Consider the following 24,748-nt stretch of genomic DNA (forward strand, 5'->3'; position numbering starts at 1 on the left):
ATACTCCCTAACTAAGGTTTAGGGGGAAAAAATTCGTTAGGATATAAGAAAAATGATAATTTGTATAGTTTTGTTCATTTCAGTTAAGGCAAAAATGTTTGAGCAACTGAACTTTGGGGGTTACTTACCCTGAATGTAAAGTAAAACACTCAAACATACACACACATACATGCACATACAGACAACTTCTCCCTCTATTGTTTGCTTGCCTTACGCTTTGGTATTTTTCTACTGTTGGAGAAAATGAAGCCAAAAGTATGGGATAAGAACCAAGTCTGAGTCACCAGTATGGTGGTGGTGATTTTAGATGAGTATTTGCTGATAGAGAGCTCACAGCACATCAAAGCAAAGGTAGGGGTGCTGGTGGAATAAATATTTTAGAAAGAAAGAGCAAGTCATTTCTTGGTGGCATTGAAGGGAAGAAAAAGAGGCTCCTTTTAAATTTGAAGATCTGGGTATATTGTGCAATTCTTTGGCCACGGTTTATATATTTTATGAAATCTGACTGTAAAATTAAGTTTTTTTTTTCTTTCTGTATCTATAAAGAGGGAAGCACATGAATGGAAAATACTGCTGGCCACGTCATTATGAGTGCTTTCCTCTTCAACAAATGCATTTGCCACCTGTAGGATTTATCTCCAAAAGCAGCTGGCGGCTGGAGCAAAGTTTAGTTTGTTTTCCCTTCCCTTTCTCCTTTCTGTCATCTTTTGAATCTCATCTCCGCTCCTGATGTCAGATTTGTAGTGAAACGTTTTCACCTTATAGTCCTCTCTTCCTATGCCAGCGGTTCCCATGCACAGTGCAAAGACAGGAGTGTGGGGGGGGGGGGGGGGGCGGGGATGGGGACTGGAGACGGGGAGGTGGCAGGGTTGCACGCTCTCTGAAACAAATCTGTAGTTGTTCCCAAGTAGGTGCATCTGTGCTATTATCAATACTGGCGTACATATGTACAGAAACCTTGGGAACACCTGCTAAGACCCGGGACCTTCTACTTGCACGAAATGACCTGTAACTCTTTCTTTCATTTACTCCCGTTCCCAAGGCCTTTGACACATGTCAGAACCAGAAGTTCTTTGTGGCCTCCTCGCGCCTTACTTAAGAATTTTGCAGCAGTGCTATGAAAAGCACATATATCTGCGAACAGATACGAGATACAAAATTGTGGGGGTTACTAACATTAGAGATATTCCCAATAGCAAAACTGATTATCTAATGTGTATACAGGCACATAAAGATATATATGAGCTTTCCCAAATTGCATAATTTCTACCTAAATTAAGCACAGGTAATTTTGTTCAGAAGTATGGCTTTCTGGCAGTGCAACATAGTTTATTACCTTTCTCTAAATTGATTCAAATTTACTTAAGTGCTCCTTCTATACTCCTAATGGCCGTGTTAAAGAAAGAAACAACAAAGGCATAGTCGTCTTGCTTACCTAATTTATTTATGGGTAATCTTCTATTAATTTTTTGCCCTTTTATTTCAAAGCAACATACAAAATGAAGCAACTTGCAAAATTGCTGAGATCTATAGTTTGCAGGGAAATAAAAAGATCTTGAGGGGCGCCTGGGTGGCGCAGTCGGTTGGCGTCCGACTTCAGCCAGGTCACGATCTCGCGGTCCGTGAGTTCGAGCCCCGCGTCGGGCTCTGGGCTGATGGCTCAGAGCCTGGAGCCTGTTTCCGATTCTGTGTCTCCCTCTCTCTCTGCCCCTCCCCCATTCATGCTCTGTCTCTCTCTGTCCCAAAAATAAATAAACGTTGAAAAAAAAAAAAAAAGATCTTGATGAAAATTGAAAACATTACCAAATGTGTAATATTTGCTTCCAAAACTTCTGATAGTATCTCAGCGTTTAGTGTTTAAGCCAAGGTCATAGGTGAGATTTTCATGTGAGCCAAGTATGTCTCTGTCCAGAAAGTGGAAACTACGGATGAATCAAGGAAAAATGTAAATCCATTTTTATATTTGGAAAACCAAACTAAGTCCTGCCATGTTTTTTCCATCCTGTGAACAAGAATTACTATTTTTTACTAGACCCAAATCTTGGAAATGTTGCCATTTTTTAAAATCTACACTGGAATACATGATATTGTGGTACTACAGACACATTTAGTCAGACATTTGCATTCATTGATTCTAAAGAAAGGTGTTGCTTTCTAAGACAACACAAAACACCCATCTTACTGAGACCTAGTTTTTTAGTGACATAGTCTCTCCCAATGAAATGGTGAATAAAATCACCATCAACAAGACACAACTTATTTGGAGTTCTAAGCTTTAAATACCCAGGAGACCAAATGGATTATCCAGTATGACCTAATTTCCTGACCCTGGTTCCCTCTTGCCGACTTTCCACACTTGTAAATAGAGTGCAAATTCCAGTGAGGAAAGAAAAGAAATCCACCCCCAAGAGCCGGCCTGTTAAAAATGTATCTATGCAGTAAGTGTATGTACCACTGTGTAATTATAATAACATAAACAAATCCACTATAAGGACATTCACATCAGACCTAATTTCATGCTGAACTATTATAATGCAATTAACAGCCTCATAGTCCTATTTTAATTAAGCTCTGTTGTGAAATATGCAGCATTTGAACCTGTTCCGGCCTGTTTCGTCTATCATTGAATTACCGCCCTTAACTTGTTTTTCTGCTGAACGATGAGTTTCATTTAAGGATTACAGTTTGCGGGTCTGGCATTTTGTGGGTTCTTCTAAGCCACTGTGTGTCCAGATTGAGCTCTTCAGAGGCGTACTTCCTGGGCTGTCCTGGAAGGGAAGGGACGGAGTCAATTGGTTTTATGAAAGAGATTTCAGATGACAGGAGAGTTCACTTCAGACTCAGTAGGGCACAGTAGCTGTCTTCTGGCCTATCATTTCCAGAAATACTGAGTGAACTCCAATTTTCCAGGGATATTACTCAGACTGCCAAATAGTTTAACCATTCCTCACTAGGAAATGGAAAACAAAGGCATCTATAGAAAATGCACTTTATAGAAAAATCATATCCTGCTTCCTTCCTTTTATCCCTCACCTACCCTAGGCAAGAATGTCTAGGTTGTCTGGTATTTGCCTTAACAAATCTTTCCCTTCCTCTATTTGGATATTCTTCATGGTCTGAAAAAAAATCAAATGAGAAATATTGCACGTGAATATTTATCAACTATCAAAAGGCAGTTTGCTGAGAAGCTTGTTACTCTACAGCTAGTTTTAAAGAAATAGAGCGAAAAGTCAAAGAGGACATAGTCGCCAAGAATCACGTTCGCTCACGTAGGTTATTCAGGCTTGAGCCAAAGGACCAAAGAAAAATCGAATGGTGATTTCCTCATCACTCCTCACCTCTGTGTCCATCCATCTGATCTGCCTTTCTTCAGATTTAGTTCCCGTTGTAAAAATCCATGTTCTTCTTCTTTTTTTAATTTTTTTTTTTTTTTTTTTTACCTTGCCCTACTTTCTTAACCCTAGGGAGGATTTTAAGAAGGTTTCAAAGCTAAGCATCCCCAACTGCTTCAGGCTGTCTTTGGTTGTAAGTCAGAATATAAAGCAATTACCCGTAGGGTAGGATGCGTTCATGGCCAATGGGAGAATGTTCAATATATCAGCAGGTAACCGAAAATATTCTCTTCTGCGTGAACATCTGGTTCAGATTCTTAACCATTTCTAGTGAGGTTTTATGGGTCTCTTTCCCTCACCTCTGCTGTGCTCTGCCTTCTTTTCCATAAGGAGCGTGTACCCATACAGCAAAATAATGGGGTTTAACCTGATCCACATGCTTTGCTGTTGACAGGTATTTGATTATCCTATCTTAAGAACCGCTAGCTAGAAATCCTAAAAACGACCCCAATTGCTTTAGTGTTACAACTTTATGGTCCAAAAGAAGGGAGAATAACACACCCTGGTATTTTTTCTGGTTGATCTTCGATTCAAAGAACCTCAAGACAATTCCACGGGGTATAGTAGACTTAATGTCCGCAGTGCTTTTGTTAAAATTGTTGTAATGTTTGTTTATCTCTGAGAGCCAGAGAGAGACAGGACATGAGCGGGGGAGGGGTAGAGAGGGGGGGGATGCCCGCAGTGCTTTTGACACTGCCTCTGTTCCTGGTTTTCGTGACGACCTGTGCCACACTCTTTTTGAGTCAAAAAAGGGTGTTTATAGAGTTCCCACCCAGGATAAAACAAAAACAAAACAAAAACAAAAACAACCAAAAAAATTAAAAAAAAAAAAGCAAAACCGAAAACCAACTTCCTTCGGATTCTTCCAGACGAGCACCTAACTCGAGGGAAAACTCCGCGCCCATGGTCATGTTCGGACACATCCCCATTCTGCAGCCACACGCGAACACACCAAGATAATAGTGTATTACGTGATCAAACGGTGTAATCAGAGGTGCACGGGCTTCGGAGTGAGACCAACCTGGGTTCAAATATCAGAGTGACTTGATTATTGTTGGGGTCTCATGTCTTTTCCCCATCTGAGCTATGTGAGAAAATTAAGGAAACCCAGGAACCAGACCGAAGGCCACAAATATGCCAGCCTCATCACTGATAAAGCCATTTGGAAGATACGGGTCTAGATCAGCTGCCAGGTGGGCTTGTTAATGCATCACCCCATAAGGAAGGAGACTCGACAAGAGACAGAGTTGGAATGCAAGGTCGATCTCAGAAGAGCATACTCTTGTTAAACCTAGAGACTATGGATGGGCAGAGAATATGAGTGCTTCCTAGAGGCAGCTTGGATGTAACAGAACGAAAGGGACGGGACGGGGGGCGGGGGGCGGTATTCTGATTTCTTGTTCCGAGTTCACCAGGGAGAGAATAAGTAAAGTTGTGGAGAGAAGCCAAGAGTGTAGGGCTAACTGAGGTGAATAAGATAATGAATAAGGATTATCTCTTAGTAAATATCATCACATCACTGTGTCTCCAGACAAGTTGCTTAACATTTCTGAGCCTTAGTTTCCTAATCTAGAAAAAGGGAATAATACACCAATTTGGCAGACTTGCAACGTTAAATAAAAATATACATACAGACGTGTGTGTGCGTGTGTGGTGTGTGTTAACCGCCCATGTTAAGACCTGCCACTAAATATTGTTGACTTACTTTCAAGTCCACCTACCTCTTTCTTCCTAGACACTTAGATCAAAGATGTCTCGGGGCAGAGAGCAACTTATGCTCTCTTCCCTAGGATTAGAAATGGTTAAAAAGGAGAGGACCAAGGAAGTGCGTCATCCAAGTGAATAAAAACTATTTAAGAAATCTCCTCGGTACGTTTTCCTGCCCAGATCCTGAAGATCACTTACCATTTGAAATGAGTCGGCTTCCAAAGTAGGAGTTGCTGCTCCGCAAATGTGTACATCTTCATAGACCTGTAGGTGGACAAACGGTGTCCAGGACTGCCACACGGGTTCGTTTCATATTGCATTTCCAAGACAGAGAGGCTCTCATCTATCAAGGCTCCAATCTAACTCCCATATCACCCGGTACTTTGTGGAAGGCGCGGAGGCTCTATGGGTTTCCCAGACATGCCATGCTTGTTCCCGTCTCATTCATTGTATTCTGCTTTTCCCAAAGCTCCATCTTTTACATCCAGAGGCTGGGAAACATCAGTGAATGGGTGCCTTTAAAGAAGAGAAGGAGAGACGTATGTAATACCTGGCCTGGAGCTGTGGGCACGGGGCGGAGAGCTAGGTGGCCTCGGTGCTGAACCTGCACAGACTTCTTAGGGGCCTGAAGGGCGGGCTCTCATGGTTCCTGTCCTGATTTTTCCCTGGGGGTGTGTGGTGTGGCTTACCATCCTCACCAGGCGACCACGCACATTTAAGAATGAATTATAAAAATTGATTTGTGTTTGCATAGTTGCTACCACATTTGTGACATAGTTTCACAAATTTCTCATACATTTTGAGATAGTCAATGAATTGATTATCGCCCCCCACCAAAGCTGCACTACGTGCTCACTCACCATAGCCCCATTTCAGTGGGGTCACTGGCCAGTGGGGTCTCAGGCTTTGAGGCCTCTCTTTCACTTACACCTCTGTATCTACCTAGCAACCAAACTCTGGTGGGTCTACCTCTGGAAAAGAAATCATGGACTCTGTCTCCAATCCAACCCAAATGCCAGCCCTCATCATCTATCTTGGGTGGGATGATCTCCAATCTCTTGTCCTTCTGGTCTACCTTTCCTGATGCTTTCAGCTCTATTCCTGTAAAATACAAGTCAAATCAGGCCTCTCTTCTGTTCCAAAAACTCCCCCCTCCTTTACGAATTACAATCAAAATATGTTAGCACAGCGTCTGACAGCTTTGCAATCCCAGATGATGTTTCCAGCCTCATATCCTGGCCCTCACACTCCTGCTACAATCCAATCCACGGGACCATTCATCGGCCCTTGAGTCCAACGTGCACGTTTGCATATCAGTACCGTTAGGACTACTGCTCCTTTGCGAGAAACACCTATGGTTCTTTTCACACCTACTGAAATCCTGCGAGGGTCTTGAGATACAATTCAAATCTTACTTCCTCCATAAGGTTCCTTCTGTGTACTCATCACAGCTAAAGTTGAGTTAAATGTATGCTTACCATGAATTCCTGCTAGACTGTTAGCTCCTAAAACATATTTCGATTTTCTCAGAAACCTTAGAATGGATCCTCAGTAAACTCCTGTTTCTAATTATAATAGACCTTGATCTTTTCTCATTCAAGCCATTTACCACTTCTGTACCTGTTCATACAGATTTCAATCTTGCCTTTTTAGTTTCAAAGAAAAAAGAATCACTAGACTTGAAGTAACGAGTAATTGGCCAGAACTTTCTTTCAGTTTGCTATATCTTTACATATTTCTGAGGGTTTAAAGTATTTGTGAAACGTATTAGGAGGAGTTGACTTTGGAGCACACGTTTGATATGGACTTTCTGCAAAAAACAGATAAATGTTTCCTGCCTCAGAAAAAAACCAGTGAGGAAAGAAATCCATTGACTACTTTCCTCTGTCTACTGAAACTATGGCATCTACAGATATGAAAATTGGAAATTATAGAAAGCATCTATATAGCTCAATGGGTGTAGGAAATGATAAGATATCTGGAGACTAGAAGGTTTATCAGCCACAAACAAATGTTATAATGGTACAGTCTAATCTTCATCACCAATATTTTAAAGTTTTTAAAAAAGAGAGGGGGCAGACAGAGGAGACAGAGAATCCCAAGCAGGCTCCGCGTCATCAGCGCGGAGACTGATACAGGGCTCGAACTCACAAACTGCAAGTTCATGCCCTGAGCCAAAGTGAAGAGTCAGAGATGCTCAACCAACTGAGCTACCCAGGCTCCCCTTCATCACCAATATTTTACACAAGCAATAAAACAGTGTCTTTTCCACTCATTCCTAATTCAGTTAATATTAATGAAGGCCCCACAGGTACATCGTATCAGAAAATAGAATTGTTACCTGAGAAATCCTACCAGAAAAAAAAGTCCAGTAAGTACAACAGTTGGGATCATTACAAAGGCAAAATAGTAGGTAAATGTACAAAGTAGGCAAAAATCCTGCCCTATGCAGTTCAGCAAAACACATCTTTAATTTATCTTGTCCACTGTTTTGATGATGCCGAGACTTAGCACTTAGCACAGCGGGAACAAGGAAAAATGAGCAAGGATTTCTTTTGGATGAGAATGCACAAACACCTATTCGTAACGCCATTCGTAAGCATTTTTTTTTTAATCAACATTGTCATTGTCACATCCCGCTTGATCTTCCTACTTTGGGTTAATATGGGAGCCAATTACAGCTTCATCTGTTTAGAATTAACTTTATGGAGCACACACCGGGGATTTGTCTATCTACACTATTTAGATACATGTCATAAAAATATGCATGGAATGGAGTGCAGGCATTGCAGATGGCAGAGACCTACAGATTTATTGTAAAATCATTTAAAATTGGTTATGCTCTTGCCAGAAGTTAATTAATTTTTTTCTCTTCATTTCTGGGGCCGGGGGGGTTGGGGGGGGGCTCTGTGTCTCACTAGGTGGCAGTGTATGATTATATCTGGAAAAACCATGGCTTCAAGTCCAGAATCTCCAGCTGTGACCTCCAAAAGCAAAATGAAATTTCTGTGTCTGCACTTGGTCCAGAAGATATTATTTCTCATGTATCTATATACACCGTTTATCCCAGTGGATTCCAAGAGCTGTACCGCCATTTTCTCAGACTCCCCAGTGGTGCCATTGTTGAGGTACGTACATATGAAAATATTTTAATGCAAATGCTGTGTACTTTTAGTGCATGAATGTATATGTTTGTGTGTGTGTTAAAACTTGATTTCAAGGGCTGCAAAATTACGTTGCGAGCATATTGTAATTAATGTTTTTTTTAATACCCCAAATAGACTTGATGATCTATTTCAGTGTTTTCCTTTAGAAATAAAGGCATTATGTAGGAAATAAACTGTTTCTGCACATAGTTGTGTGGGAGAGAGATGGAAACAAATCAAGTGAAATAATTCAGGATTCAGCCTATGCCAACTTTGACTCAGTTAACATTCGTAAATATCAGCAGGTTGATAAAGAGGGGTTCTCTGAGTCCATGGACACTTCAATTTCTCAGGAAAGTACACAGTCCCTGGCTGAAATTCTCTCACACAAAATAAATGAAATGGTGGCATTTCATACTATTTCCATGAGAAAATTCTTAAAACATTAAGTGCTCACCCTTAAATTTTAAGAAACGTTCAAGTAGCACGTAGCAAAGGTCTTGAAGTCATGTTTTCTCTTAAAAAGTCAGAGCCTTTAGGTGAGCTAACTTGAGTTTTTTTTTTTTTTTTTTTAATTTTTTTTTTTCAACGTTTATTTATTTTTGGGACAGAGAGAGACAGAGCATGAACGGGGGAGGGGCAGAGAGAGAGGGAGACACAGAATCGGAAACAGGCTCCAGGCTCTGAGCCATCAGCCCAGAGCCCGACGCGGGGCTCGAACTCACGGACCGCGAGATCGTGACCTGGCTGAAGTCGGACGCTTAACCGACTGCGCCACCCAGGCGCCCCTAACTTGAGTTTAAAAAAGAAATCTCTCACATTGCACCACATTCTTAAAATCCAAATTTCATGGCACGTTTAAACCTGAGGCTCAGCCCTATTTGCCTCAGTGTTACTGAATTCCGAAGTCAGAATGAATTTCCCAGTATATGGTGGAGATAAAGGGTACAGGAGAAGGAAAATTTAGATACATTTCATGTCTGGTTCCCTGGACGTGTTGGCATGCGATTCACTTAACAGTGTCACATTATTAATTGGTAAGAATTTGCAGAATATTTCTGTTCCCACTACCCTTTCCCTATGGACTTTGGCCATTGTTTTTATTATAAAGTTGATGAAGGCCTGTCCTCATAAAATTCATTTGAATATAACCTTGAGGAAATTTCACGTGGCTTGGAGAGCAGTCTTGCAGATAGGGAGCCTCTCGTGTCTACAATCCCAACCCACCACAGTGTTTGGGTACTTGAGCGACTCACATAGAGACTGTACTTGGAAAAAGCACAGACGTGCCCCAGGATTCTTGATCGCTTCACCTCCTCACTCCCTTACTGAGGTGGGAAATGACAGAACTGTGCCTATTGGAGCAAAGCAACAGGTAGGGAGATTCTGAATGTATGTGATAGAACTCTTTGTGGGTTTGGGTCAAGGGCTGCTGTAGGGTCCTTTTTAGACTTCTGAAGCATTTGCTTTAGAAATCTCCGTATGGAGCAAAACTGCCCTGGTTTAATTGGTTTTTTTTTTTTTTTTTTTTGGTGTTTTCTTGTTTTGTTTTGTTTTTCTTGTTTTGCTTGTTTTTATTTTGCACAGGTGTGTGCTTAGATACGTGCATACACCGTGCACTGAAAGACCTAAAGAAGCCAGGACACCAGGGGTGTCTGTGCTTCTGTTACAAACCATCTTGTGGCCACTTGCAGGCCTTGGGACCTGAGCGGGAAGGCCCCGCGCGAGATGGCGCGTTCTCACTAGCCGAGCAATCATCAGGACCCTTTGATTCACTCACTTCTGCATTTGCTCCAGAGCCCTGCCTTCGTCATTCCCCACTCCTCTCTGCCTACATTCTTATCTGTAAAACTGGGTTCATGTATACGTCTGCTCCCTGCCTCATAGAGATTTGGGGCAGATGAACGGGATCACATTTGCAAGGTACCTTTAGCTCTTTTTCTTAATAAAGTGTAAAATAAAGATGCCGAAGTATGATGGATCATGCAGTGTTAAATTCATTCAACTGGTCAACATTGTTTCCCCAAGTACTAACAGCAACATTATGCTAAAAAAGAAGTCACTTTCTGGAAGGATTGAATCGTGAGGCAATAGGGCTCATGGGCACATCTGACTCTCTTAGCCTGTGTTTTTGCCACTATTGCATTATGTGGTGGTAATGGTAGAGTGGCATGGGTGATGCAAAAGTCCACCCCGGCATTTGGGAACCTGTACCCAGCAGAGATTCTAGCAAATGCTGAACCAGCTCTCCCTCTTTTGCAGATGCAGGAAAAGAATGCACAAGGTCCTGCTTACTAGTGGGTCTGCAGTCTAGACATTCCCAAAGCAAATGCTTTGCTTTTCCTGCTTTTTGCTCTATGAAATCTATTGAAACCCATTTCAAACTGACCTATCCCCTTGCACCTTCTCTAACACTTAGCACGAGTACTACATTTTATTTAGCTTTTCTAAACTTGTTTCCAGTATGAAATTTTGTCTCCTAAGAGGACAGGAACCGTAAAACAGTACCAGTTGTGGAGCAACTTGAATATTAGACAAATTTTCTTTCAGCCACATGGCTGGCTATTGACAATCGTCTTAGTTTCCTCCCTACCTCTCTTCACCCTCACCAGGTTACTTCCAGGTGTGTTATTGGCCTTGTGAGCTATAAAACCTGAAATTGGAGGGCATTTGAGACCGGTCTTTTGTAACCTCAGTGAGAGATGAAATTAGTGTATTTCTTTCCCAAAGATGTATGCGTTGAAAAGAAATTTCAAAAATCAACATCTAGGTAGATGATGCTTTCTGGATTAAAGAAAAATCTATTTGACTTTTAAAATTATGGTTTATAAGTGGTCACCTACTCAGATAAAGTTAACTTCTACCCTCGAGCTCCCTATCTCTATACTAAGTGTGGTATTGATGCTCTAGGAAATCTACTAAATTGCATTGACTTCCTGGATGCCAAACGGTTCTCCAAGGTTCATAAGTGGGCACCATGGTATCCTTTCCATTAACGCCCACATTATGTGGATTGAGAGAACTTCTATTTAGGAAATGACTTAGACCCACTTGCAAATACCTGTGAGATCCAAACCACATTTTTAATGGATACTCTGCTATGGGAAGAAAAAGGTAGCTGTGTCTGAGCCTCATTTATTTAGAAATCTAGATGTGGCAAAAAAACAAAATAAAAATGGATGAAATTTTGCTTCAGCCTTCTAGCCTGAACATGAGTCTTAAAGGTTTTATGGTGGATTTTATTTTATTTTTTATTTTTTTTGACGTTTATTCATCTTTGAGAGACAGAGAGAGACGGAGCATGAGCAGGGAAGGGGCAGAGAGGGGGAGACACAAAATCAGAAGCAGGCTCAGGCTCAGAGCTGTCAGCACAGAGCCCGACGCAGGGTTTGAACTCACAAACTGTGAGATCTTGAGCTGGGCCGAAGTCGGACGCTCAACCGACAGAGCCACCCAGGCACCCCTATGGTGCATTTTAAATAGAATTTCTAGTTCCGTAAGATCCTTTTGCATTTAACACAGCTCTAACTGGTGATAAGAGTGATTTCAAAGCCTCTCCTTATCCTGATATGAAATATAGGTCATATGTTAACCTTTTTCTTTCTCTCAATAAAACCCTAGTAATTTGGGTTTGAACAAATTATCTTCAAGATTTTATTTTTATGGAAAGTCATGTTTTTGGAACAGAATGGGTTCTACATTAAAGAGGTCAGATTTCACACATCTGAAATAGAAGTTATATTACCAAGGATCTTTGCAATGGATTTGTGTTCACCATTTTGTTTTTCATCCAGACCTGTCACCCATAAGGACATGGCTCTTACTGTGTTCTACATATTTTGCTTTAAGGAGTAAAGTGCCCCCCCCCCACACACACTTGTGCAGAAGGTCATTGCTCTGTCTGTCGATGAGCACCTCTCTTTAATTCTCTTTTTATCTTTACCTCTGAGCTCAGTGATTCCTTAGACCCTCAGAGATCAATGCTTCATCTCTACTCCATAGGTAGGCTATCCTGTGTGTGCATGTTTTTTCTTTTTTTTTTTTTTTTAAGTACAAAGTTACTTTAAAGTTTTTAATGCTACAAAACCTAGAAACCCAGGCAAGACTAGTACAGATTCATCAAGTCACAAATAAGCTTCCCGATCCCAGGGTATCCGCTGCAATTAAGAAAGTCCTTGGAGCATTGGTTGGGGTGGGATGGGAAAAGGGTTTTTTTTTTTTTTTTTTTTTTTTTTTTTTTTGTCATTAGAGGCAGTGTCGCCCGGTGGTCTGAGCGGAGAAGTGGGAGTCAGGAACTCGGCGATCTCACAGAGGCTCTGTGAGACCCAGCTGAGCCGCTTCGGGCAAGTCTCTGGCCTCAGGAGGATGGGCTCACCTACTTTGAATCTCCCATCTGAAGAGCTCCTTACCCAGGGCCAGGAGATACACAGCAGGAAGCCTGATTCCTTGTCTGCAAAATGAGAATATTAATACTTGCCTAAATAACACATTAACCAATTAATGATTGTTAAGTGCTCTGCTGATAGAAAGCAGCAGGAGAAGAAAGGCAAAAAAGAAAAATGGAAACACAGTTTTGTTACTAGATGAGTTTTACTCAGCTCTGGGCTTTTCTTCTGCTCATGGAGTTCAGTTACCACACAGTGCAAAGAGTAGGTGTTGGGACTGGACCTTTGTTAGTCTCAATGAGAAGATCGCAGATAAGTTGACTGTCCCCTGCAAATCTATATAATGCTTTGAATAGGCAGAGTGGAGGGGTGGGGGAACCACTTGAATTTGGTCCTTGAATCAGTAAATTGCATGGGGAAACATCATTCATATAATTGAGACTTTTCAGTTTTAACTCATATTTTCAAATCCTTCAGGAAAGACTAGTGAATTTCAAAATTCCCACATTCATCAACTACAATGACCAATTTGCAGAGTGTATGAGATAGAGAAATATACACACTAATGTGGAAAAGAAATCAATAGGAAAATACAGAAAATTGGGGGGTCTCTGGAATATATTCGTTAAATGTATACATTGTTGATGATAGCTTTCATTTTCAGGGGGATTTCTTCCATCCATGCTTTTATTTTGTTAAAAGGCATTGCACATGGGAAGGAAAAAAGAAAACATTCGTGCAGTTTGTCGTTTTTATTGTGTACAGTTTTAGATTCACCTAAAGAAATATTAAAATTAATTTATGCATGCAAATGGGAGAAAGTCATGTTTTCATTCCCTAAATTTGGACCACTTTACATTTTTTGCACAACACTTGAATAAAAAGATGCAGTTAGTCCTTTGGGCACATTTGCTTATGTGACAATATTGAAAATGTACCTTAAAATGAAATAATAATAGCAATAGTTATGGCTTTGCATGAAATATTGTTCAAAATGTCAAGGACACTAATGTCTTTTATTTCTGGTTTTCAAATTCAAACTTAAGAGTCTCCACTTAGAATTTTTTAAAAATTGGGTCCGGATAGTTGTCTTTTTCTTTCTCCAAGAAGGATTGGCTATTTTTGCAAACTGTAGAGGGTCATCATTTTGTAGCATCTAAAACTTAGACCCTATTATAGGAAACATACTAAAAAAGAATCAGGATGTAAAAGCAAAGAGGAAATAAAAAATCAGACTAGTATTAGAATATAATATTATTTATAAGACATTTTCCTGTCCTAATTAATTAATACTAAAAGTCTTGAGTAGGCACATTCACTAATCTTTTAAATATATATATGAATTGTATTATTTGAAAAATGTGATAAAATTATTATTCCCATATGTGTGTGTCAAAATATGTGATTTTTGTCCATAATAATTGGGGGAGTATAACTTGCTATGAGGTTTTTTGTTTTTCACAAAACTAAGCTAGACAATTCTCACATCAGGCTTAATTTACTATATATATATATATATATATATATATATATATATATATATATATATATTATTGGTTACCTGTAAGAGAAAAAAACATTTTTTAAATTAGCACATTTTAAATTTTAAATAAATACAGCAGATTTCAATACAATACATTACAGATATAGTAGATTTGTAAAAAGCTATTTCAATAATAAGGTCAAAATATTAACTTTTTGTAACTAAATTAATGCTAGTATAGCCATGTTTGGTTTCCACAGAAAATCATGAAGAACTGTTCTGATTCTATTTATTGTATATCAAGATAATATTTAGAAACATTTTAGAGATTCTCCATGTCTTTTCTGAAATAACCACTCTTGCCCTATCTTATAAACTATCAAATTTCCTATATTTTATTTATACTTATAATTTGAGACCATCATTTATTAACAATTTCTGTTTTTTACAGACCTCATATTTTTTGTGTATATAAGAAAAAAAGGATCAGATACATATTTCTGAAAATACACATAAAATTATTTTCAGCATCTTTGATCTCCTTTGAAAACTCTTCAAACTATTAGAACTTTTAAAAGCCATAGAAAAGATTTATTCCATTATTATATTCATATATCTATCAGAAATAATACATCTGACATACTGGAGAAAAGAATCCCCAGGATTCTAAATCATAGGAAATGTTTTAGAACACATATTAAGTATCAAGAATCAGTGTTAAAAATAAGCCTTAACATATTAATTAATAAATGGTTAAATGTCTAATAGAAATATTAGAAAGACAAAGAATTAAATCTTTATTGCACACTTGATTACGATTGAATGTTTTATCTTCCATAAAAATATATTCACCTTTACTTCTGAATATTTTTCTCTCTTATTCAGTTGGATTTGAAAAACCATATCTTGAAGGGAGAAATGTGAAAAAAATTATACTTCTCTTTATTTCTGAATCCTGTTACCATGTTTGGAAACGAATTGAGTTTTGCATTAAAAATACATTTTAAATCCATGCAAACAAAAGTCAGTGCTTGAGAGGAGCATTTTTAGACTATGCCATGATACTACTAGTCAGTGATTTTTGTGTTGACTCCATTTGATAAGGTTAATACTAATTACTTAACTATTTCAAGATAATCCACTCATGGAAAAAAAAACTCAAAACAGTCAACATAATTATTTTTCCTTATATCTATATACAGAAATATTATGAAAATATTTTGGTGTGTCTTGTAATTGTGTCAATATTAACCTAAAAACTATCTACAAATGTTCTGATCTCTAAGAATGCATAGATATAGAAGTATTATGGTTTCTCCTAAATAGCTTATGTGACAAATTCTTCTGTAATTCCCTGAAACAATTACCTAACGATCATATGCTAAAATGGTGTGAAAAAAAACAGTGGCGTAGCGTCAGTTATTTTTACATGTTTGTATCCAATAAATTATTTTCAGTCTCACATTTTCTAAACACTGACATAAAATCATATACGCTTATTTTATGTGCAAAATCACATATAGTATGCTGAATGACACCTAAAAGAAATGAAACAGTAACAGTAGCTTATTTTCTGAAGCAATTCTGACACTAATACTAAATTACAACTTGGAAACATCTAGCATTTTTACCTTTATGAGAAAAGGCTTTTTACATATTTAACATAATTCCAGGGAAAATAAACTGGAATTATGTATAAAGGTATGTATACCGTAACCAAAGGGCATTTATATTCCCCTGTAGAATACTTACAATGATTTTATTGCCATTTTGTGTCATTTTCTAAAGGATATAAAATACAGCCAGTAAACAAACTAGACTTTAGATTTAAGATGACAGCGGCTCCTTCAGAAGCAATATTCAGATATTTAATCTTAAGAACATTGAATATTTTACAACCAAGTAAAGTACACTCTTGCAAAAATGAAAGGAGACTGTGCTTTGGCTTATAATTTTCACAGCTGTGGTGACCAACAGGGTCATCATTGCTAAGTCCCAGAGAATAAATCCCCTGTCAGCCTTTAGTAAACTGCTTGGGAAATTAACATCAACGTTCTCCTTCTTCAAAATGCAAAACATCCTTTCTCTACAACAATGCTGATTCACCCTATTACTTATTATAGAGCGTCCTATTATTGCTGTTCTATTTTTGAAGTCTACAGTTGTAATCGATTTTAATAGGCCCTTTACCCCTAGTTCAGCTTGCTGCTCTCCAAGAAGAGCAATCTGAATTCTGCTGGAGAAAAAAATTGTATTTCAGTACAGAACCATAATAGGTTTAACTAGGCCTCCAAATATTGCTGTGTTGCTTCAGTCGGTGAATTACTGCTCTGCATACATGAGTCCTGCATTAAGGGGGCAAATTAAATCAAAACCTATCTGGGAATAGTGTATCTAGGTTATTATTCCTCGGCTTCGTCTTCCTTACTATATTTATGATGGCCTCTCACTGAAGCTTTATCGGTGTGTTTTTTGGCAGCTAGGTATGACCCATTCCACCAGCCATATTGCCAATAAACTTGACTTCATTTGTCCAGTTGGACACTTGAAGATGTATCTACCCTTGTTAGCAGATAATTTACTATCTCTTTCTTTCGGCCTGGTTTATCCACACATTTTTTAAAGAAATCCAGGGACTTCTTTATCCCGAAAAGGGCCAGTCATGTCTCAAACACAAGACGGAAGGAACTCACATGTGCCATTGTCTGCACACTCACGGGCATCACTGTGGAGCGCTAGCTCCGTGAGGCCTGAGACATCCTCGTCTGTCTCTGCAGAAACCCTCTGCCAGCCACACCGCCCAGCAATGGCACCGAGATATCCCATGTTTGAACACTGCTTGTTCACGTCAGAAATTTCTAACACCAGGGGATGGGGGCCCGAGTGGCTAGTCAAGTCCTTAATAGCTTCAACCTCAGCCACATGGTTTACCAGAAATTGTTTTTATCCAATTCTGACCCGTGGAGCTACTAGGCCAAAAATATGACAATTTAAAAGGGTAGACATTTATGTGTATATTTGCTATCGATTTAGATAGATAGATAGATCGATCCCAATTGCCCTCCAGAAAAGATGAACAAAAATACCCACAATTATACGGAATGAAGTTTGTCCAACATTTTGGTAATCTTTTTGGCCACAGTCACACAAATTTCACTTTCTCTAACTTAGTGAGATAGTGTTATGTTTGAAATAAGAGGTCACATGGGTACCCCAGCTCAGGGTCACTTTCCGCCTTTGGAAAATGATACATGACTAGCATGTATTTTCAAAGCATGGCACATTTCAATACTGGTTTGTTATGCGATTGCATTTGTTTGTAATATCTATTTTGTAGCAATGTTTCCTCCCAGTAATCAATGAAGCCCATGAAATAAAATAAGTATGATTATATTCTTAACTTATTTTTCTAGAACAAACACTTGAAATAAATGACTCTATACAGATGGATGCAAATTAAAAATATCCTAAAACCACTCTAAAATCACATTGCAGCAATTGGAAAGACACCTGACTTGCACGCCAGTTTACTCAGAAGTGACAACAAACAGGTTTCTTTAGCAATACATTCAAGGCTAACTATCTTCTCATTCCCTTTTCCCCAACTTCTCAGGCCAAAGCATATATATTCACACAATACATACAACTCATTTAAAGAGGTAGATCTGGATACTTCCATGATGAATACAAAGAAAACTATTAAAATTGTAGGAGCACGTGAGAAGGACCAATACGAGCTAGAAATCTACCTGCTGCTGGTAGATGGTCCTGCCATTGTGCAGCAGGATAGAGAGATACTTCCAGATAATGGGTCCAGATGATAACTGGAGACATTCCTCAAATCTCCAGAAGACAAAACCCCTCCTACACACATGTGCCTTCTTACCCACACGCTCTGGACTCTTCAAGGAATTCCTATGGCTGGAGCCATACCACTGAATACAGAGATGTCCCAAGAATTCATTCCTTAGAAGACAAAGTGATGATTGAGGTTGTTTCTCTGAATCTAATTCTCATCCACAAAGAAAGATTGTAAATTATAGGAAACTTAGAAGAGAGGGACCTTGTCATTTTGTTATTCCTGATTCTGGTGGAGGCTGAATGCCCCCCAATTTGATATTAGGAATGTGCCTTTCAGAAGTTCTGACAACAATTGGCATCATCCACCAAATGAAGATCTAAAAGGGAAGATATCTCAAGAAACATGGACAAAGCTTTCTAATGGTGATTCTGACTTGTATTTTGAAACAGTCTTGAAAAGAAAGAAAATATGCCATGTCGATAGGTGCTGTTGTGATGCCAAATATTTCCCGAGAAATTCGGGTTTCTAAAGATCATCTACAAAGAAGTAGAAAGAGAGATGTAGAATAAAGAATAAATATAAGAGATGGTTAACAAGGGTGATGAAGAAGCAAATAATGGAAAACGACCACAAAAGTTTAGGTACCAATGGGGAAAGTGGACTCTAAGAAGGTCTGCAAGAGAGACTCAACAAGACAGGAAAAATCAAGGTGTCCAAAGATATCTATTTTTCTTAACCTGGTTAGTCAAACCAGTTAGGTGTATATGTCAAACACCTAACTATTTCTGCTTAATCACAAAAGGTACTAATTAACTCACATAAGTGGGAATTACAGTAGATATTCTAATGGAATGGCTGAATTCGAGAGTTCAAAGGATGTTATCAGATCTCTCTCTCTCTCGTTCTCTTTCTTCTCTCCCTTTCTGTCTTTCCCTTATTTCTGCCTATGTTGGCTTCATTCTTGATTCTGTCTTTTTTGTATGGTAGCATAACTCTAGGTTCCGATCTTAATACTTCTTATCTTGGAAGGTAATTTTCTTGCCCTGGTTTCCCCTCTATACCCATCTGTGTGCCCATTTCTGGAAAACAGCTTTCTGATTGGCTTGCTATATGATGTATAGTCTCCTTAGGATTTGGAAGAGTAGTTCTAGAGTAGTTACTGGTAGTAACTAGTAGTTCTAGCTAAAAGAGAAAAAATGGCTTCTGTAACCAGAAGAAGAGCTTGTCAAATAAGCAGATATCCTCTTTGTTATCTAGAGATATGCATCCATTTAGCCAAGGTAGATGTAGAGGTGGCTCTCTGCCTTTCTAACCAGGATAGCCTTTGGTTCAAGAGGCCGTTAGTTCTAAGGGAAACCGATCATTCAGCGGAATGCCTGGAAATGCTAGATACCTTCAGGATGTAGGAAAGACATATGAAGTCAGTGAAATTGATGATTATTATAAACAGCCCAGGAATAAACCCAAACTGTGTATGACAAGTGAAACAGGATGTTGGCATGCTTTCTAGTCTTGTATATACAGAAAGTTTCTCTAGGGACAATGAGTTCCTATTAAAAAGAATGTTGTCATGTGTTTTCCCCCATTCAAAAACAGTTTTGTTTTTGATCCATTTCATCACACAAAAGTTATTAAAGGCGAAAGAAAGAAAGAAAGAAAGAAAGAAAGAAAGAAAGAAAGAAGAAAGAAAGAAAGAAGAAAGAAAGAAAGAAGGAAAGAGAAAGAAAATCTCTGTCTTGTATTTGATTTTGGCATTTTTGGCTTTCATAGAATTAAGATAATCCACCTTCCAAATGTGTTTTAATCACTAAGTATGACCTTGTGCTCTATATTAACAAATGTTATACAAATTTTAATTGACATTTTTGTGTGTTATACAATGATTGCTGAAGTCAGAAGTGAAACTGAACGATAAAACCTAAATTGTAAGCTTCTGTTAAAACTGTGGAGTTAGGTTAACAATATGGCATTTCAGGGGATTTTCCAGGCTGTAATCTTGGGGGTTAAGGGGGTAAGAAGGAAGTCACAGCATGTGCTCATTCCTACTAAATATTTCTTTTAAACATGGTAGGTTAATATGTGCCATTTTATCACCACTTCTCAGGTGTTTGGTGAGATCAGTGGCCTAAGGTTTATCCCCACGGAAGTGGCCACAGCAATTCAGGAGCATATAAGCGAAATGGATGGTACATCGGAAGACTCCTTTGATATTAAATCAAGAGAAATGAAAAGAATCCATTAAAATTAAAAGGTATTATTTGCCTACTGATTAGATATTTAACTCTGCTGTATGTGAGTGTATCAACTAAGTAGGAGTCACCGAGCGCTGTTTTGTTCTTGTTTTCCTAACGCTTCATGGTGGCGCCAGCCAGCATGACTTGTCCACCTTCCTTTTCAACCTACTGCCTGATAACACGTACTTTACTGTAAGTCAATAGTCAGTACTGGTAACCACAACCAGAAGTCATGATCATCTCGACTATGTTTTTCGGAGAGTGCAGAATCTTGCCAGTCTTTGATAGTTTAGAAAAAACATACTTGGCTACTGTGGAATTTGCAGAGTGCTAGGATACCATTGTTTACTTTCTTTTATAAGTGGTGTTCTTTCATTTGGAGGGAATAAGGGCACTGGCTAGAACATGATATAACCAACTCTCAATAAATGCCCTTTCCTTTTCGTGTAGCTGAAACATTTCATATTTTTTAAGAAGGAACTTCAAGAAAAAAAAAATGGAAAAAATAAATAATAAAAATAAAGTCCCTTAAGCGAGTAGGCTTGCAGAGCATATATTTTGTGTTCTAAGATAACAACAACCAATCCCCAAATGGCTGGCTCAGATGTGGGTTCCCTGCATGTACCTCAGCTCTTTCTAATGGGATCAAGGAGCACAGGAACTTTTCAGTTCTTATGTTAGCGCTTTTCTTTTTGCTCGGTTACCTTTCTCTCTTGCAACTGAAGATTTGGAGTGGGATTTATGATCACAAATGGACAATGAACCATCAGAGGGTAGATGGGCCATAAAAAGTCCTGCATCTTGCGGAATCTTTGGCCTCACCATAGACCAATACATACAGTGGACGGCTAGCTCTGATCTTTCTTGCACCTTTAACGAAGGGTGAACAGGTATTTAAAAGCCACTTCTGTCAAACAGGAAGCAATGTTATAGAAGAATCAAAACTAATTCTTATAAGTAGGAAACATGAACACATCTGGCCCTGGTGATTTCCGATTCTGGGCTTTAACCATTGTCTAATATGATGGTATCTTCAGTCTCACACAAGCCGACTGCATTAAGGATTACACAAGGTGTTCCCTCTATCAGCTGAAATTAGCATATGCATATACTGTCTATATTTTTCATCCTCTTTGGCTATTACTGAAGGCAGATCAACCAACATAATATCGTATTATTGAATAAAGATTCTAAACACCTTTTAATAGCTCAAATTAACACACACGCACACCTCAGGCAGTTCAACTCGCCTTTTAAGATGAGACTTGAATGTCACGATCAATGATTTTTTTTCCTTCCTCGCCTCCATTTTTCCAACTATAATTCATTAGAGTTTTGATCACCAGGACCTTCCCTCTGCTTTCACTCAACAGTTTTATATTCTAATTGCATACTTCTACATTCCCCATTACAACATGGCTTACCTGTAGACCGAGAATTTTTCCTGCGTACCTTCCTGTTAACAGAACTTGGAAGGGGGCTGGGCACAATTTAGGTGCTCACTAAATATTTGCTGTTGAAAACATGGTGTGAAAGAGAATGGGGGTGTGGTGGTGATGAAGGCCAGGTCTCTATGGTGTTGTCAGTTATAGTATAAAGAAGGCCAGAAAAAAAGGGGGGCAGTTCAGTAAAACAAATTCTATGAAAGACTTGTATGAGCACAAAATATACTGAAGAGGAATAAATGTATACAATTAGATTTCTGCATCTTAAGCTACATTTCATTAGATCCTTAGTTCAAGTTGATAACTCAAATATAGTTGAACAAATGACATGGTAATTTTTTTTTTATTTAGCTGTCATTCACTTGACTAAATTAATAAAAATCCCTACTGATTTTTTTTAGCTTTCTGATTTTTTTTTAAGCCTGCCACTTTTATTTATACTCCCTTCACTAAAATGTAAGCTTTATGAGGGCAGGAATCATTGTTTCCTTTATTTACTTTTGCCCTCCCCAGTCCGTAATACTATACTTTGAACTACTAAGTGCTCAGTAAGTTTTTCTTGGATGAAAGAATAAAGTGATCGGTCAAGTTTCACTTAACTTTATATTTAATATGCTGTTATGACAGTGAATTGAATAAACAATACAGAGACCAGCAAAAACAAAAACAAAAAAACTCACTTTTCTTTGTTGTGTGTTTCCTTTAGGAATTGGTGGTCCCAATGAAAGAAGTGGCATAATTAAGAGAAGCAATATTTTCTGGCCCCTGAAAGATGCCCATATCAACAGTGTATTTCTTAATCCAAGGAGTCTCTCACTACATTATTTCAGCATATAAGTTGTTCAGTGTTTTTAAATGGAAGTCTGTAGTGTTTTGTCACTCTCATTGCTTCATATGTTTTCCTTGCCATTGAACTTATCTTACTGAGTAGTAAGCATTAAGTAATGGATTCAACATACGAGTCATTCTAACACTTATATAACATGATGTGTATGTTTGCACGCTCGTGCATGTGTGTCTGTGTGTGTGCATGTGTGTGTGCTTATGTGTTGAGTAGAGATTGACTAACATGTTTTTCAGGAGTTTTCTTTTGTTGCTGAATATTCATGGGCTCAGTGATATAATTCAATCCAACACTCAAGAATTTGGTACTATCTTACCTCTAAAGTAAATATCGCATTTGCATTGGCATTGAGATGACCCCTTTAGTTTAGATTTTTTTTTTTTTTTTTTGCATGTACAGGTATGGTTGGGTACTTAATAGAAAAATAGAGAAAAAGAAAATAAAGGAACTTTTTATTTTTAGAATCAATTCCGCTCATCTTTTGTGAATTATGAACTCACAAAAATTCATCTTTATGAATTATAAATGATAATTCCATGGAGTGGTCATTGTAAATAGATGGTCTACCAGAACAGAGTTCTAACATATGACACCCTAGTATAATATTCCCTTAACAAGGTATACATATTTATACACAGGGCAAAGTGTAATGTTAAAATTCAAGATAGATTTCTGGGGATCTATCTATCTATCTATCTATCTGTCTATCTATCTATCTACCTGTCTGTCTGTCTATCTATTTATCTATCTATCTATCTATCTATCTATCTATCTATCTATCGATCTATCGATCTACCTGCCTATCTATTTACCTATCTATCACCTGTCTATCATCTATGAATCCAGTCATCATTTTCCTCAGTATATTGAGGATAATTTATAATTTTCATAATTATTTTTCAAGAATCTGTTAGTAAAACAAGCTTTGCTTTATCTATAAATTCATGCCTATTTGCTTAATAATTTCATTGGTAACTTTATTTCGGGTATTATAGTTACTAATTAATGTGTGTCAGCTACATTGATATTTTTCACATATAGAAATAATACACAATACAAAATATGCATATAATTGAAAACTGTGAATTAAAAAATCCTTTTAGTAGATTTTGTTTTTGTTAGTACCTACTGTGTTCTTATTACCTAAACAGATTTTCCATTTGAAGTTAAATTCTTTTAAGGAATGAAAATATACATGAGAAGAAATTAAAAATTTAAGTGCTTGCTCTACATTTGAAAGTGAGATCTATAAAATGTTCCTGGTAGTAAGCTCAGTGACAATAAATAGATTACACCAAGTGTCACTTGAGCAAGTGGATAAAAAATGAGTGATTTTCATCCTTCAGTTAAATATGGTGCTAAGTGGTAAGTGCTAGCATTAAAAGCAAATTACTTATCACTTCAGCAATCACAGCATGAGAGCATCCTATTGGAAGTTGTATCTCCAGTCCTTCTTGGTCCTCAGCTTTATTAAATACATCAATTGATAATGCTTGGATAAGCAGAGGAAAAAAAGCCTTGATGACATTATGGCATTTCCTTTTTATGAGTGCTTATTCAAGATGTCTCCAAAATGGCCATTTCTATATATTTCAGTCAGTGTGGATACACACACATGTACACACACACAATTTCATCTGGCTCAGCCACCTATGGGAAGCACAAATACCAAATACGACCTCACTTCCAGTTGGCCATCTAACTTAATCTTAATTACCTTGAGGAATGGGAAAAAAATCACCACTTTAAATGAGAATGCTTACTGCAGGAATACCTTCCAGAAGCTGGAGAAGAGCTCTTGCTGGGTCTGAGATCTTTGTGAAAACCTACTAAATATAATAGCTCAGGGCCTTGACAACTGGTAGGTCCTAACTCAACAGTTACTGATTGAGTGAGGTAAAGTAAGCCTTGTGGTTTTTTAAATTCAAATTTTTTTCTTTTAAAGACAGTACATGTGTATTTACATAGATTTTCCTTTTTATGACTGATAAGGAGGAGAGGTGGGAGAAAAGCAGATATACTCCAAGGTGGAGAAGTTAACCCTGGGTACTCCCTCCAGGGTTCCAGTAAAAGTTCAACTCTCACCACCACACACAAATTAACTTCTTAACTATTCCATACATGCCTCAAATGCTTTGTCTCAAAGGGCCACATATTTATATTATACAGTGAGATGCTGGCCTTATGGTGTTGAACAACAGAGAGTCTGGCTAGGGACTTGGCTTGATCTTGGACAATGAGGACATTTGTAGCACTAGGATAGATTGGAATTTAGAGGCCCTTCTCTTACTGATTTTCTTGATCTGTTGA

General features: G+C 38.2%; 2 long non-coding RNA genes across 2 annotated transcripts; one reads left to right on the top strand and one right to left on the bottom strand.

Annotated features, from left to right (window-relative positions):
- Positions 1 to 1,933: 1,933 nt before the first annotated feature.
- On the bottom strand, positions 1,934 to 5,680 carry LOC147580781 (uncharacterized). The gene is made up of 2 exons (XR_015251079.1): positions 5,298 to 5,680; positions 1,934 to 2,768 (listed from the first exon to the last, which is right to left on the bottom strand). It is a non-coding gene; the product is annotated as an uncharacterized LOC147580781 (long non-coding RNA).
- Positions 5,681 to 8,028: 2,348 nt separating this feature from the next.
- LOC147580782 (uncharacterized) lies at positions 8,029 to 22,779 on the top strand. The gene is made up of 3 exons (XR_015250779.1): positions 8,029 to 8,227; positions 20,020 to 20,166; positions 22,301 to 22,779. It is a non-coding gene; the product is annotated as an uncharacterized LOC147580782 (long non-coding RNA).
- Positions 22,780 to 24,748: the final 1,969 nt, after the last annotated feature.

This window comes from Puma concolor, chromosome B2 (assembly GCF_028749965.1).
Source record: "Puma concolor isolate L17-30 chromosome B2, mPumCon1.1.hap2, whole genome shotgun sequence".
In the NCBI taxonomy this organism is placed as follows: domain Eukaryota; kingdom Metazoa; phylum Chordata; class Mammalia; order Carnivora; family Felidae; genus Puma; species Puma concolor.